Source organism: Herpailurus yagouaroundi, unplaced genomic scaffold (genome assembly GCF_014898765.1).
Source record: "Herpailurus yagouaroundi ecotype Mexico unplaced genomic scaffold, PumYag 160, whole genome shotgun sequence".
NCBI lineage: Eukaryota > Metazoa > Chordata > Mammalia > Carnivora > Felidae > Herpailurus > Herpailurus yagouaroundi.
In genome coordinates, this window is record NW_024412401.1 from 6,814,954 (window position 1) to 6,829,493 (window position 14,540).

The following is a 14,540-nucleotide window of genomic DNA, read 5'->3' on the forward strand; positions in this document are numbered from 1 at the left end:
TGTTCCTGCTTTGTGTATTAGTGTAGGTAGACCAAGTCAGGTAACCCATTGCAACCCCAAGTAGGAAACTTTTCCTTGGTGGTGCCACAGGAGTGAACTACACATGGATCAGGACACACTCTATTGATAAACGTAGACATGCAATTTGCTGCCCACAATGAGGATGGGCTGCATCCAAGCCTCAGCCTGATATGTAGTCTGGTGTGCCTGGTGGAATACAGCAGGGAGAGTGTGCAGACCTAAACAAATTCACTTCCTACCACTGTGAAATCACTCTGCCTTCCTTTACAAAATGACCTTTGATTGGTGCTGATCACAGGTTCTTTCAGAATTAATATCGGGCAGCGATTATGTGAAGCCATTTATTGACTCTTGTGTCTTAGCCTCTCTATACAATCACAGTAAATGTATGGTTATTACAATATGTGCTGAGAGCTTTGCATGATCATCTCATTTCATCCTTATAACAGCCATTTAGCAAGGGGTTGCTTATTCTTATATTATGAATAAGATAGCTGAAGCTTAGATAGATTATGTGACTTGCTCAGAGTAACACAACTCTAAAGTAGTAGAGCCAAGATTCAAGCTCAGAGTCCAATTCCAGAACCTAAGCACTTATCCATTCCTCTAAACTGTCCCACAACCCTGCTGACTGCTTCCATGGTGGGACATTTGAAAGCAATTAGATGGATCAAGACAAGGTACCTCAGATGTCTGCCCAGCTGGGTCTTGCTAGGGGAGATGGTGTATGTTCGCATGATACCTAAGATAACAACACAGTCACACAGCAATCCAGATCATTTTACAATACAATGTCCTCTGTGATGGTCACTGCTCTAGGTACTGCATCAGATATAGATAGAAATAAGGCAGCTCTTGGGGTACCTGGGTGGCTCAGTCGGTAAAACATCCAAGTCTTGATTTTGGCTCAGGTCATGATCTCACAGTTCGTGAGATTAAGCCCTGCATCAGGCTCCGTGCTGACAGCATGGAGCCTGATTGAATTTCTTTCTCTCACTCTCTCTCTCTCTCTCTCTCTCTCTCTCTCTCTCTCTTTCTCTCTCTTTCTCTCTCTCTCCCTCCCTCCCTCAAAATAAATAAATAAACATTAAAAAAAAGAAATAAGGCATCTCTTGTACTCTAAGACATATATTTTTAGAATAATCTGACCTTGCTTGGTATACTGTCTCCAGATTTTGCCATTATCCAGAATCCTTTAATAGATCTTTGAGTATCTTTGCATGTGTCTCCCCTGGCTTGGGAACTGAGAAGGAATATCTTTACTGAATGTGGTTTTGTTCTCTCTACTTGTTGACTAGCTGGGAAAAAACAGTTGACATTTGGTGGGGTCTGTGGCTTTAAATGGACTTGTAGGTCAAGAAAAAAGGCAGTGTGTGCTAGAGAATTATTCCCAGAAGTCAGAAAATGGCAGTTTGCTCAAAGGAATAGGCTCTAGGGAAGAAAAGGTAGTAGCCAGAAAGACTAGGGACTTTTAAACACCAGAAACATTGGAGGTACCAGCTCAGGGAACTCTACATTCTAACACCCCTGCAGGCAGTGAAAAATGTGAATCTGTGGGGGAGAGAGACTCTGGCAGAGAAAATGAAGGATGAGGTAAGTTAGACATTGATATAGTGCATTCAGGTGAGATTTTTTTCTTTCGTATGTTGGTAGCTTCTTTCTATAAGATGAAAAATTAAAGAATTTGGAAGATGAAAACCAGAGGATAGAAGCATAATTCTTTTGTAAATCTCTGAAGTCATGGTGGGATATTTGAGGGAGGGGGAAGCTACATTTTAAAAGTCACTTATATGGAAAACAAAGCCTAGAAGAGTTAAAGTCTTTCTAATTATTTATGTCACATAATTGAATCAATGCTTGTTATCTAGGAATCTAGGAATTTCTGCTAGGCACAAAAAAAGGAGATTGCGCTGTCTTGTGCAGTAATTGCTCTGTAGCAGGGGCAGGGGTAAGGGTAGGGAATCTTCCTTGCATTCCCATTCATGTTATCTGCCTAAACACTCTGCCTGGATAGATAGTCCTCTTACCCTCCTGTTAGGGTGTCATCAGGGACCTCTGGGGCCTGAATCACTGGAACAATGTGGAGAAGCTCTGAAAGAACAAATTGAAGCAAACTAAGGGCCATAAGTCATCCCCAGGTCTGCCAACAGGTATTTCAATGAAAAGCACTCAATTCAGGACCAAGAATAGGTAAATTATATAATACACAACCTGATGATTATCCATAATGACAAAACACAATTGATTCATTTACCCTAGCACTGATGATGCCTCATGACAAAATGATTTATCTGAATAAAGCCCAACATATGCATGTACCTCGCCACAATGTATAGCAGATGCTGAACAAACTGCCTCATTTACGTTTTCTCCACCCTAGAAGAATCTTCCACCCTATATTTACAGACTGTGAGTGACCCACAGGCAGGGAAGATTAGGCTGCTCTGCGGGGCCCAGTGTGCTGGCCAGGTGAGCAGTTCCCCACCCGTGAAGGCCTGGAGGAGCTGTGCCAGATCTGTCCCCTGCACTCTGCCAAAAGGCACTGTAAGCCAGCCACATGCTCTCTTCGAACTCCTAGCACTCAGATTCCCCACATTGAACTCATTTTCTTCTGAACTTATATCCAAGATTTTTTTAATGTTATCAAGCCTTGGGGGAACAAAGAGAAAACAGAAGAGTGAGAAAGACCATGGCGGGAAGTGCCAGAAGGAAAAAGAGAAGTAGGAGAAACTTATCCAATGGCTGCCATTTGCTGGCACGTAAAAAAGAAACCATCTTTGTATCAAAAGACATTATAATTGCCTAATACAAATACAGACAAGAAAGAGAGATCAAGGCACATTTTCCCCTTTTTTAAAGGCAAAGGCTGTCCACTGATAGCCTTCAGTCTTTCCATTTTTCCCGGTCACTTCAACTTCCCAGCCCAACAAAAAAAGAATAAGTTTAACTAACATTAACTTTTGATTCTTGAAATTAAAGGCTCATTTTCTTGCAAATTGTATTGGCTTGTACCCTATTACATATTTTCCAAGTGTATGCAATATATACTTAGAACTAAAGGCAGCCTATTTGCTATCAATTTAATATCTCCAGCTTTGCAAACCTCTCATATGAATTGGTGTGTTTTGAAATCACCTGGATAGCCTAAGGCTCCTGAGGGACAGAAAGAAAAAGAAAAAACAAAAAACAAAAAAACAGACAAAACAAACAACTAAATAAAATGCGTGTGTGTCATATGGTGGTAGGAGTCTTGGAAACAAGTAAAGCAGGGAAGAACAGGAGATAGGGATGGGCTGCCAGCCAAGTGTGTTACAGGGAGTTGCAATACTCAACAGGTTAGTAAGAAAAGGACTCACTGATAAGGTGGCATCTGAACCAGGACCTGAGGTCACCATGCAAAAGTCAAGGGAAAGAGATTTCCAGTCATAGAGAAAAGCAAGTACTAAGGCCCTGAGGTAGACACATCCTTGGCATATTTCTGGAAGTGCAAAGAAGCTAATTTGACTAAAGTAAAGTAAGTTTAAATTTTTTTTAACATTTTTTTCATTTTTGAGAGTGAGAGAGACAGAGCATGAGTGGGGGAGGGGCAGAGAGAGAGGGAGACACAGAGTCAGAAGCAGGCTCCAGGCTCTGAGCTGTCAGCACAGGGCCCGACACAGGGCTCGAACTCACAAACCGTGAGATCATGACCTGAGCCAAATTCGGACACTCAACCGAGCCACCCAGGTGCCCCTAAAATAAAGTAAGTTTAAAGACAACTAGAGGAAATCATGAAAGCAGCAGGGTTGTGAGACAGGCTGAAGAATGGCGCAGATATTGTAGGATTTTGTAAGGACTGTGGCTTTTAGTCAGAATGAGATGAGAATTAACAAGAGGATTTTGAGTAGAGGAATGACTTGATTTATTTTTAAAGGCATTATTCTATCTACTGTGTTGGGAACAGACTACAGTTGGTCCAACTATGGAAGTAAGAAAAGTGGTCAAGAGGCTGTCACAGTAAGCCAGTCCTGGAATGATGACAACTTAAACCATGGTAGGAGTGATAGAGGTGTTAAGTAATTCAATTCTGAATATACTGCATTTCTTTGAATCTAAGACATCACTGATTAAAAGAAGTGCCAGTATTTTATGCACCACAAGAAAGAAAATTAAGAGACTGTGACACAATGCCTCCTGACAACTTAGGGTTCTTATTTGATAGCTCTTAAACAATCTGCTTGAGATTTAAACATTTTTTAACATTTAAAAAATTTATTTTAGAGAGAAGTGAGAGTGAGGGAAAGAGACAGAAAGAGAGAGATTCTCAAGCAGGCTCTACACTCAGCACAGAGCCTGACTCGAGGCTCAATCCCACAACCCTGCAATCATGACCCAAGCCAAAATCAAGAGTCAGACACTCAACTAACTGAGCCACCCAGGTGCCTCTAGATATGCATTTTTTATTTTTATTTTTTTTTTAATTTTTTTTAACGTTTATTTATTTTTGAGACAGAGAGAGACAGAGCATGAATGGGGGAGGGGCAGAGAGAGAGGGAGACACAGAATGGGAAGCAGGCTCCAGGCTCTGAGCCATCAGCCCAGAGCCCGATGCGGGGCTCGAACTCACAGACCGCGAGATGGTGACCTGAGCTGAAGTCGGACGCTTAACCGACTGAGCCACCCAGGTGCCCCAAGATATGCATTTTTTAAAAACTATGTATTACTCATACATACAGAAAACCTGAAATAAATTCATAAGTTGGTAAATAAAGCTAAAATAAAACTTTTTCTCAAATTTCAATTTCTTTTTAATCATTTTGGACTCAATTTCCACATGTCATGGGGGTACTTGTAATACAGCATTTTTAAATGAATCCATGAAAGAAATAAAATCCATTGGTACCGGGTTATTTTTTTAACCAGCTGTATTGAGGCATAAATGACATACAATAAACTAGATATTTAAAGTGTTTGACTTTGTGCATGTATCTGTGAAGCCATCTCCATGATCAAGCTCATAAACATATCCATCATCCCCCAAACTTTCTTGTGCCCCTTGTAATTCATCCCTTCTGCTCTCCTGCCTCTGTCCCCTGGCAACCACAGATCTTCTTTTTGTCACTATAGATTTAGTTGTGTTTTATATAAATGGAATTATACAATATATGCTATTTTCCAGATGGCTTCTTTCATTCACCATAATTATTTTGAGATTCATTAATGTTGTAGCTTGCATCACTAGTGTATAGTAATTCCAGTGTATGGACATACCGTAGTTTGTTTCTCCATTCACCTGTTGACAGAGAGGTTGGGTTGTTTTCACTTGGGAGGTCTTATAAATAAAGCTGCTGTGAATAGTCATATACACATTTTCATATGGACATATGCTTGCATTTCTCTTGGGTAAATTCCTGGGAGTATAATGGCTAGATCATATGGTAAGTATATATTTACCATTTTAAGAAACTGCCAGACAGTTTTCCAGAGTAGCTTACTATCTTGCATTTCTACTAACAATGTGTAGGAGTTTCAGTTGCTTCACATTCTTGCCATCACTTAATATTGCCAGTATTTTTTTTATTTCAGCAATTCTAATTGGTGCATAGTAAGTAGTATATCATCATTGTTTTCATTTGCATTTTCCTGGTGACTAATGATGTTGAATATCTTTTCATTTTCTATTAGTTTCCAGTTGCTACTGTATCAAACTACCACAAACTTAGTGTCTTAAAGCAACACACTTATTATTTTATGGTTCTGGAGGTTCAGAAGTCTGAAATGGGTCTTGCTAAGCTGAGATCAGGATGTTAAGCAGAGCTCTGTTCCTCCTGGAAACTCTAAGAGTTCATTCATTTTCTTTGATCTTGCCTTTCTAGCTTGTTAGGTTATCTAAGTTGCTTGGCATCGTTAGAGCTTGCAGTGTGAAATCTTCACATCTCCTTCTACCTCCAATGTCTTCTTCCATCTCTCTCGTCCAATTTAAAGAACACTTGTGATTACATTGGACCCACCCAGATAGTCCAAGATGATCTCTTTATTTTATAGTCAGCTGATTACCAGTCTTAATTTCATCAGCAATCTTAATTCCCCCTTTCCACTTAACATAACGTATTCATAGGTTCTGGGGATTAAAACATGGGCATCTCTGGTGGAGTGAGGGGGCAAAATTATGCTGCCCACTACACAGGTGCTTATTTCTTCTTTGATGTGATGTTGGTTAAAGTCCTTTGCCCAGTTTTTAAATGGGTAGCTTGGTTTCCTACTAATGAGTTTTGAGAATTCTTTATGCATTCTGGGTACAAGTCCTTTGTCAGATATGTGATTTGAAAATATTTTCTCTCAATAGTTACTCTTTCCCCCAAAACTTGCTTAATATTAGCTTTCATAGAGCAAAAACTTTTAATTTTGATAAAGACCAGTTATCAGTTTTTTCTTTCCAGTACTGTGCCTTTAACATTGTATTAAAGAACTCCTTTCCTAATCCCAGGTCACAAATTTTCTCCTATATTTTCTTCTAAAAGTGTTACAGTTTTATATTTTAGCTCTGTATCAATGACCTATTTTCTGTTAATTTTTTTGTAAAGTATATCTTGGTATTATAAGATACATCTAGGTTATGTTTTTTGGTATTAGAAAGTCCAACTCTATCAGCCCCATTTGTTGAAAAGTTGACCTATTCTGTCTTGAATTCCCTTTAAAACTTTGTCAAAAGTCCACTGGCCATTTGTGCATGGGTCTTTTCTTGGACTCTCTATTCTGCTCTATGTGTCAATCCTTCACCAGTACCACATTGTCTTGGCCACTATACCTTTAAAGTAAGTCTTAAAATCAAGTAGTTTGATTCCTCAAACTCTGCCCTTCTTCTCAAATTCATTTGGCTATTCTGTTCTAATTCCTTTACCTTCCCATATAAATTTTTCAATCTGTTTGTCTATATCTATAAAAAAAATCCTGCTGAAATTTTGATTTACAATTTTGCTAATTCTATAAATTGGTATGTGGGGAGTTTAACCTATGAGCATTTCATGGCTACCCATTTCTTTAGGTCTTTTTTTTCATTCCTTCCATCAGCTTTTATTGGTTTTCAGCATACATATCTGTATTTAGTTAAATTTGTACCTCTGAATTTTTTGCCCTATTGCGTGGTTTTCATTTCAATTTCCAATTGTGTATTGATAGTTTATTTTTGTCTGTTGTCTGTGTATTTTGCGAACTTCCTAATCCAGTTACTAGCTCTGAGAGTTTTTGGATTTTCTACATAAACAATCACATTGTTTTATAAATAAGGATGATTTACTTCTTCCTTATCATGTCATAAGCCACTTACTTATGTTTATGGCCTCATTGCCCTGGCAGGGATGTTCAATATGATGTTAAATAGAAGAAGCAAGAATGGATATCCTAATCTCTTTTCCAATTATAAGAGGGAAAGCATTCAGTTTCTTGCCATTGAGTATAAAGTTAGCTGTAGGTTTTTTGAAGATACCTTTTATCACATTGAGGAAGTTCTTATGTCTTCCTAACTTGCTGAGAGTTATTATGATGAATGGATGTTGAATTTCGTCATACTTTTTCTGTCTCAAATGATGTGATCATGTGGTTTTTCTTCCTTAGACTTGTTGTGATGGAGAATATGAATTGATTTTCAAACAAAGAAGCACTCTTGCTTTCCTGGGATAAACTCTGCTTGGCCATAGTGTATTATTCTTTATATAGATTATTGGATATGATTTTCCAGTGTTTTGTTTGAGGGTTTTTTACATCTATGCTCATGAGAGATAGTTTTCTGTAGTGTGCTTTTCATACACCATCTTTGGGTACCTCATACAATGAGTTGGGAAGTGATTTCTCTGTTTTTTGGAAAAAGTTGCATAATATTGATGCTATTTCTTCTTTAAATGCTTTGCATCATTCACCATTGAAACTCTCTGGGCCTAGAGATTTGTGTGTGTGTGTGTGTGTGTGTACTTAAGTTCCTGAATATATGGAATAAAGTTATAGTAAATATTTTAATGTCTCTCCTGTGTTTTGATGGATTGATTTTTCCCTTCAGTATGGGCTGTAATTTTTTTGGCTCCTTTGCATACTGGTAATTTCTGACCTGATTCAGATATTGCAAACTTTATCTTCTTGGATAGTAGATATTTTTGTATTCCTATACATGTTTTTGAGTTTTGTTCTGGAAGCAATGAAGTTACTTGGAATCAGTTTGATCTTTGGGGGTCTTAAAATTTGGTTGGCAAAACTAAAGCCATGTTTGACTAGTGCTAATTGTCCCCTACTACTAAAGTAAGACCCTTTGAATGTTCAGTGTCCCATGAATTATAAAGTTTTCTAGCCTGACTAGTGGGACAAGATACTATTCCCAGCCCTATCTGCATGCCAGATACTCATCTCTATAATTCTTTTGTCCTGTTATTTCCCTAGCCTCAGGTAGTTTCTTTATACCCATGTTCTGATTTGCATGGTTATGCTGCTGGTTACCCAAAGAGAATATTTTTAAATATATAATAGCATATATTATTAGTCTGTCATGTAAATATTTTTCCCAGTTTTACTGAGAAATGATGGATACGTATCACTGTACAAGTTTGAGGTGTACAGCATGATGGGAGAATACTCTTAAATCTCCAGAATTGCCTCTGTGTTGCTCTCTTCTCTCTGATAGTCTGTCATTCAAACTCCAGCCACTGATCTTTTTGGATTCTTGGCTTTGTCTCCTAAACTCAGGGAATCCTCCGGGCTTGGAATTCCCACCTTCTGAGGGGCAGCCTGGAAAGTCTTTCAAAGCTGGGGCAATGTTAAGGCTCACCTACCTTGTTTCCTGATTCTCAGGGACTGCTGCCCTTATTTACTTGATATCCAGTGTCATGAAAGCCATGGTTTTATATAAGTTTCTGACTTGTTGGTTGTTTCCAGGCAGAATATTGAGTCTGGGTGCTGTTATTTGATCTTGTCAGGAACCAGAAGTCTTTTTTTTTTTTTTTTTTTTTTGAGAGAGAGAGGGTGCAAGTGAGCAAGGAGAGAGAGACAGAGAGAGAGAGAGACAGAGACAGAGAGAGAGAGAGAGATGGGCTTCACCTGAAGCAGGGCTCATGTTCACCCAATGTGGGACTCGAGTTCACGAACCATGAGACCATGGCCTGAGCCAAAGTCAGATGTTCAACAACTGAGCCAGCAAGGCACCGAGGAACCAGAAGATTTAATGATGGGCTCTTAATTCAAGTTTGCAGTTGTGTATGGCTAGCTGGGTTTTGACTGCACTTTAGCAATGTTATTAAATACTTCTGATTCCTCATCTCCCTATCCTCCATAACTGTTTAGTTCCAAAACACATTAAATAAATGTGTTCCACTATTATCTTAGAATCTTCTTCCAAGCTTCTGACACCCATTTTGCAAGTTTGATACTGGTTGTTTTAGTGCTAGCAACTGTACAAGCAAAGGTAACTAAAGCAGGACTACTGCCTCGGTGAGAGAATATAATGCAGCATTGATCGTGGGATGCATTCTGATTTCACATACATTAAAATGTGAAAGACTGTTCTTCTTACAATCAATGAAATATGGTATTTTGACTCCTACGGCAATAGGACTTTCTAACTGATTATATACGAATATGAAGTCAAGGATGGCTCCAAAGTTTTTGACCTAGGCAACTGTAAGGATGAAGTTCCCAACAGTCCAGCAGGATGTGTCTTGTTTTGTGTGTTGGGTGTGTGTCCTCCATTGTGTAATCACTGATAACCTCTGGGGGAAATTTTCAAGGGCTCAAATGCTCAGCTTCGCTTATTTTATTGGGTATGTTTTAAGAGTAATAAAATTGGCATGAAGATAAAAAATATACTATTAAAACCTCCTTAAGATTGGCAGGCTATTACTATATATACTATTTCTATATGTAGCCAACTGCATTAACAATCACTCTTTTATTAAAGAAAATTACTAGTCCCAGAGACTTAGAGGGAAAACTCCTTAAAAACATAAACATATCAACAGGTCTAAAAATAAGGCAAACTCAGGTATCAGAATAGGAAATCCTGCCTCTTCAAAAATGATCATATCACCTTTCTCTGATACAGCAATGAATCACACAGAAAAATCCACATGTGATAAGATTGAAAAACAAATCTAAAATACTCTATAGAAAGATGTGGACAAAGCTGTAATCATCAAGACAGCATGGTATTGGCACAGAAACAGATACATAGACCAATGGAATAGAATAGAAACCCCAGAATTATACCCACAAAAGTATGGCCAACTAATTAACCTTTGACAAAGCAGGAAAGAATATCCAATGGAAAAAAGACAGTCTCTTTAACAAATGGTGCTGGGAGAACTGGACAGCAATATGCAGAAGGATGAAACTAGACCACTTTCTTACACCATTCACAAAAATAAACTCAAAATGGTTAAAGGACCTGAATGTGAGACAGGAAACCATCAAAACCCTAGAGGAGAAAGCAGGAAAAAAACCTCTCTGACACCAGCCGCAGCAATTTCTTACTTGACACATCCCCAAAGGCAAGGGAATTAAAAGCAAAAATGGGGACCTCATGAAGGGAAAAAGCTTCTGCACTGCAGGGGAAACAATCAACAAAACTAAAAGGCAACCAACGGAATGGGAAAAGATATTTGCAAATGACATATTGGACAAAGAGTTAGTATCCAAAGTCCATAAAGAACTCACCAAACTCCACACCCGAAAAACAAATAATCCAGTGAAGAAATGGGCAGAAAACCTGAATAGACACTTCTCTAAAGAAGACATCCGGATGGCCAACAGGCACATGAAAAGATACTCAACATCGCTCCTCATCAGGGAAATACAAATCAAAACCACACTCAGATACCACCTTCACTCCAGTCAGAGTGGCTAAAATGAACAAATCAGGAGACTATAGATACTGGCAAGGATGTGGAGAAATTGGAACCCTCTTGCACTGTTGGTGGGAATGCAAACTGGTACAGCTGCTCTGGAAAACAGTGTGGAGGTTCCTCAAAAAATTAAAAATAGATCTACCCTATGACCCAGCAATAGCACTGTTAAGAATTTACCCAAGGGATACAGGAGTACTGATGCATAGGGGCACTTGTACCCCAATGTTTATAGCAGCACTTTCAACAATAGCCAAATTATGGAAAGAGCCTAAATGTCCATCAACTGATGAATGCATAAAGAAATTGTGGTTTATATACACAATGGAATACTACGTGGCAATGAGAAAGAATGAAATATGGCCTTTTGTAGCAATGTGGATGGAACTGGAGAGTGTTATGCTAAGTGAAATAAGTCATACAGAGAAAGACAGATACCATATGTTTTCATTCCTATGTGGATCCTGAGAAACTTAACAGAAGACCATGGGGGAGGGGAAGAAAAAAAAAGAAAGGTTAGAGAGGGAGGGAGCCAAAACATAAAAGACTCTTAAAAGCTGAGAACAAACAGAGTTGATGGGGGGTGAGAGGGAGGGGAGGGTGGGTGATGGGTATTGAGGAGGGCACCTGTTGGGATGAGCACTGGGTGTTGTATGAAAACCAATTTGACAATAAATGTCATATTTTAAAAAATAATAATAAAAAAAGAAAGATGTGGAATACACATATAGCTATGATTTTTGACGAAATATTTTAGGTACAATCTTTGAGAACAATTTTCTTGAGAAAGAGCATTTGCAATCCATATCTGTGAAATGACAGCACTTATGATTTCCAGGGAAAGCTTATCAATTTAATTGAGAAAGAGGTCGTCTGATCTCTGAAGCAGGTCTTCTAGAATTGCTGATTAATAACCTAGAAATGTGTCCTAAAGATTAGCATCATGGTTTTGTCAACAAAGCGAGAATAGATTAGGACAGATGCATTTGATCATAGAGCAGTGTGCCTTCTTTGAAAAGGGCACCCAGATGAATGTGAATCACAGTGAGAGAGGATGGAGCACCTGCCTCACCAGCCAAACCTAATGAATTAAACACTAAGGAGGCAGGTGATGAAGCCAGACTGCCCACACATTCTCAAATATCTTAAACACCATTCTGTACTCACTACTGTAATAGCTGCCAAATAGAAGAGTTCCCCCAACCCTAATAATTGAGAATTTATCCTTAAACAAGACCATTACTAATACATATACAACTCAAAGGGTGGCTTTTTATCAACATGCAGAATATGCAATTAATTTTTTTCCTGTCTTTTGTAAAATTAAGATCACCATTTCTTAAATCATGTTTTGAGATGTATCAACCAGTGTTAATAGATAATATATATAAACAATTTCTCTGGGTAAACCCTTTGGGGATACACTGGATTAAATAGAATGAAATGAGGTTCTCTGGTTCAGGGCTTCTAAGAAATCAACGTGCTTTGTGAATTTCCATGAACGGTGTATAGCGTGTAGTGTTTTTCCAGATTTTGTCTCAGGTCCCTTCTTCTTGGACCATTTTGTGCGGCTGCTGCTTTGCTTGCCTTTTTTGTCACTGAATCTCTGGTGCCTGACATGGGACCTGACACCAGGAGACACTAAAAAAATATTTGTGGAATAAATAATGAATTTGCTGCTTGCCTGATGAGCTGCTAGGTGCCCATGAGTTCTTACAGAACCATACAGGAATAGACTATGACTCTTCATACCTCTTGTATCATGTGCTGCTGACTCTTCAAGTGTGTACCAGCTTGAGTTGCTCCCTGTTTCACTTTGACTAGGCAAGCGCAGTCTCCATCGTAGCCTCTTCCCCCAACAACCCTCTGGGTTTCTCCCCTTCTTCTTTGGGGAGCATGCAAAAGTTAGCGTATCAGCCAGAAGCTGGGGTGAATGCCCCAGCATGTGGAATGTGAGTCCCTTCTCAACAGAACAAGAGGGAGGCTGCCTGAGTAGTGTGTGGGTCAGAAGACTGCCACTGAGCATTGCAGGGACGAACAGAAAACTTCCCTTTTACTTGCACTTTATATGACCTGTGGATAAACAAAGCCTTTCTATTTCCAGAAATCCCATTGTTTTAACTGCTTTGAGTTTCTTTTGTAAACTTAAAAATCCATGTCTTTATGCAAGGCATTTAACGCTCTATGGGCCCAGACTGAATATTTTTTGTTCCTTTTCTATATTCCCCTTACATGTTTTTTTTTTTCTTCTTATATGCCACAAACTCTTGGCTATCTGAAATTCAGCCTTTTCTTCAACAATGTATGACATTAAAAACAGCTAGAAGGCTGTAGTGTGAGTAGAATGTTCAATATTGTAGAGGACTTGATAAATGTAACCTCCTTAGGAAAAGAATTGAGAGCATATGATTCTTCATTCTCATTCAACTGGCTATGTGCTGGGGCCTCGGAGGGTTTAAAAACAGAGTAAAAATAAACAGTCTCTCAGTTTCTGTCCTTAAGGATATTTGGAATAGAAGGAGGAAAGTAATATTTATAAAATGCCTCCTGTGTTCCATGCTATATATCGATATCAATCTCTGTATCTTTTCACAACAATATTATGCAGGAAGTGTCATTTTCCCTGTTTTACAAATGAGGAAACTAAGGATCAGAGAAGTTGGAGAACTTTTGAGGTTCGTTTATTGAAATCAAATTCTCTTAAAGACAGGATGATGTTAAGTTTCAGAAAAATGGGTACCTTTTAGGATTACTCTTATTGAAACTAAATTTTTCCAAAGAGTATGATAATATTTAATATTAGAAAAATATATGTGAAACAGAGAATCCCACAGAGCTTGCGAATATGCTGGTGAATTTAAAAATACTTACTTTCCCCCTTGTCTTCTGGAATGCTCTCCTATTTTTTGACCATTGGCTACTCATTAAACTTCTCAGAGGCTTCATTTCTTCATCATAAAATGGGGACGGTAGCATCCCCTTTGTCTATGTTACAAGTTTTGGGTGAAGGGGTAAATAGTATAATTTAGGTGTAAGTGAAACTCTTCAGTGGCATAAAAATGTGAGGTATTGTTGTCACAAATGTCACAAGGAAGAATGTCGGTGGTGTGTTTGCAGTGCATGTGATATACCTTTAATTTTTTTTTTCAAAAATGTAGATTTGGGGACTGCTTCCAATGAATTGAGGCTCAGTTTGCAAGTAGGGTGAAAGTAACCCATTTCTAAATTATCTGTGATTCAGCCAAAAAAAATTCTTTTTTAAGCTTCGAGCAGAGAGAGTATGTGGGGGGAAATGTTCATAGCCATTTCTGAGACACTATATATGGTATATATAGATGTAGATAGGGTGAAGGATATGAAAGAACCAGAAGGCATGATTTCTGCCCTCGAAGTATTTAACAAATGCAAACAAATTTGTTTTCTCCTATTCTTATGTGTCCTACTAATCCAAGATCATTGCTTTGCTAGAAAGAAATCCAGGTTTTGATATAATAAAGTCCTTCTTTGGACATTATAATTTATTTTCATTTTGTAATCTGGAGAAGTTTGGCAGTGTAAAACCAGTTTTAAAATCAGAAATGAAAACTTACAAATTCATTTCTCAATCTATCAAATATATATATATATATATATATATATATATATATATATATATATATA

General features: G+C 38.3%; 1 protein-coding gene across 9 annotated transcripts in view; it reads left to right on the forward strand.

Annotated features, from left to right (window-relative positions):
* Window positions 1–14,540, forward strand: part of ADAMTSL1 (ADAMTS like 1) — an 885,520-nt gene that overhangs the window by 633,438 nt on the left and 237,542 nt on the right. The gene's annotated exons all lie outside the window — the stretch shown is intronic.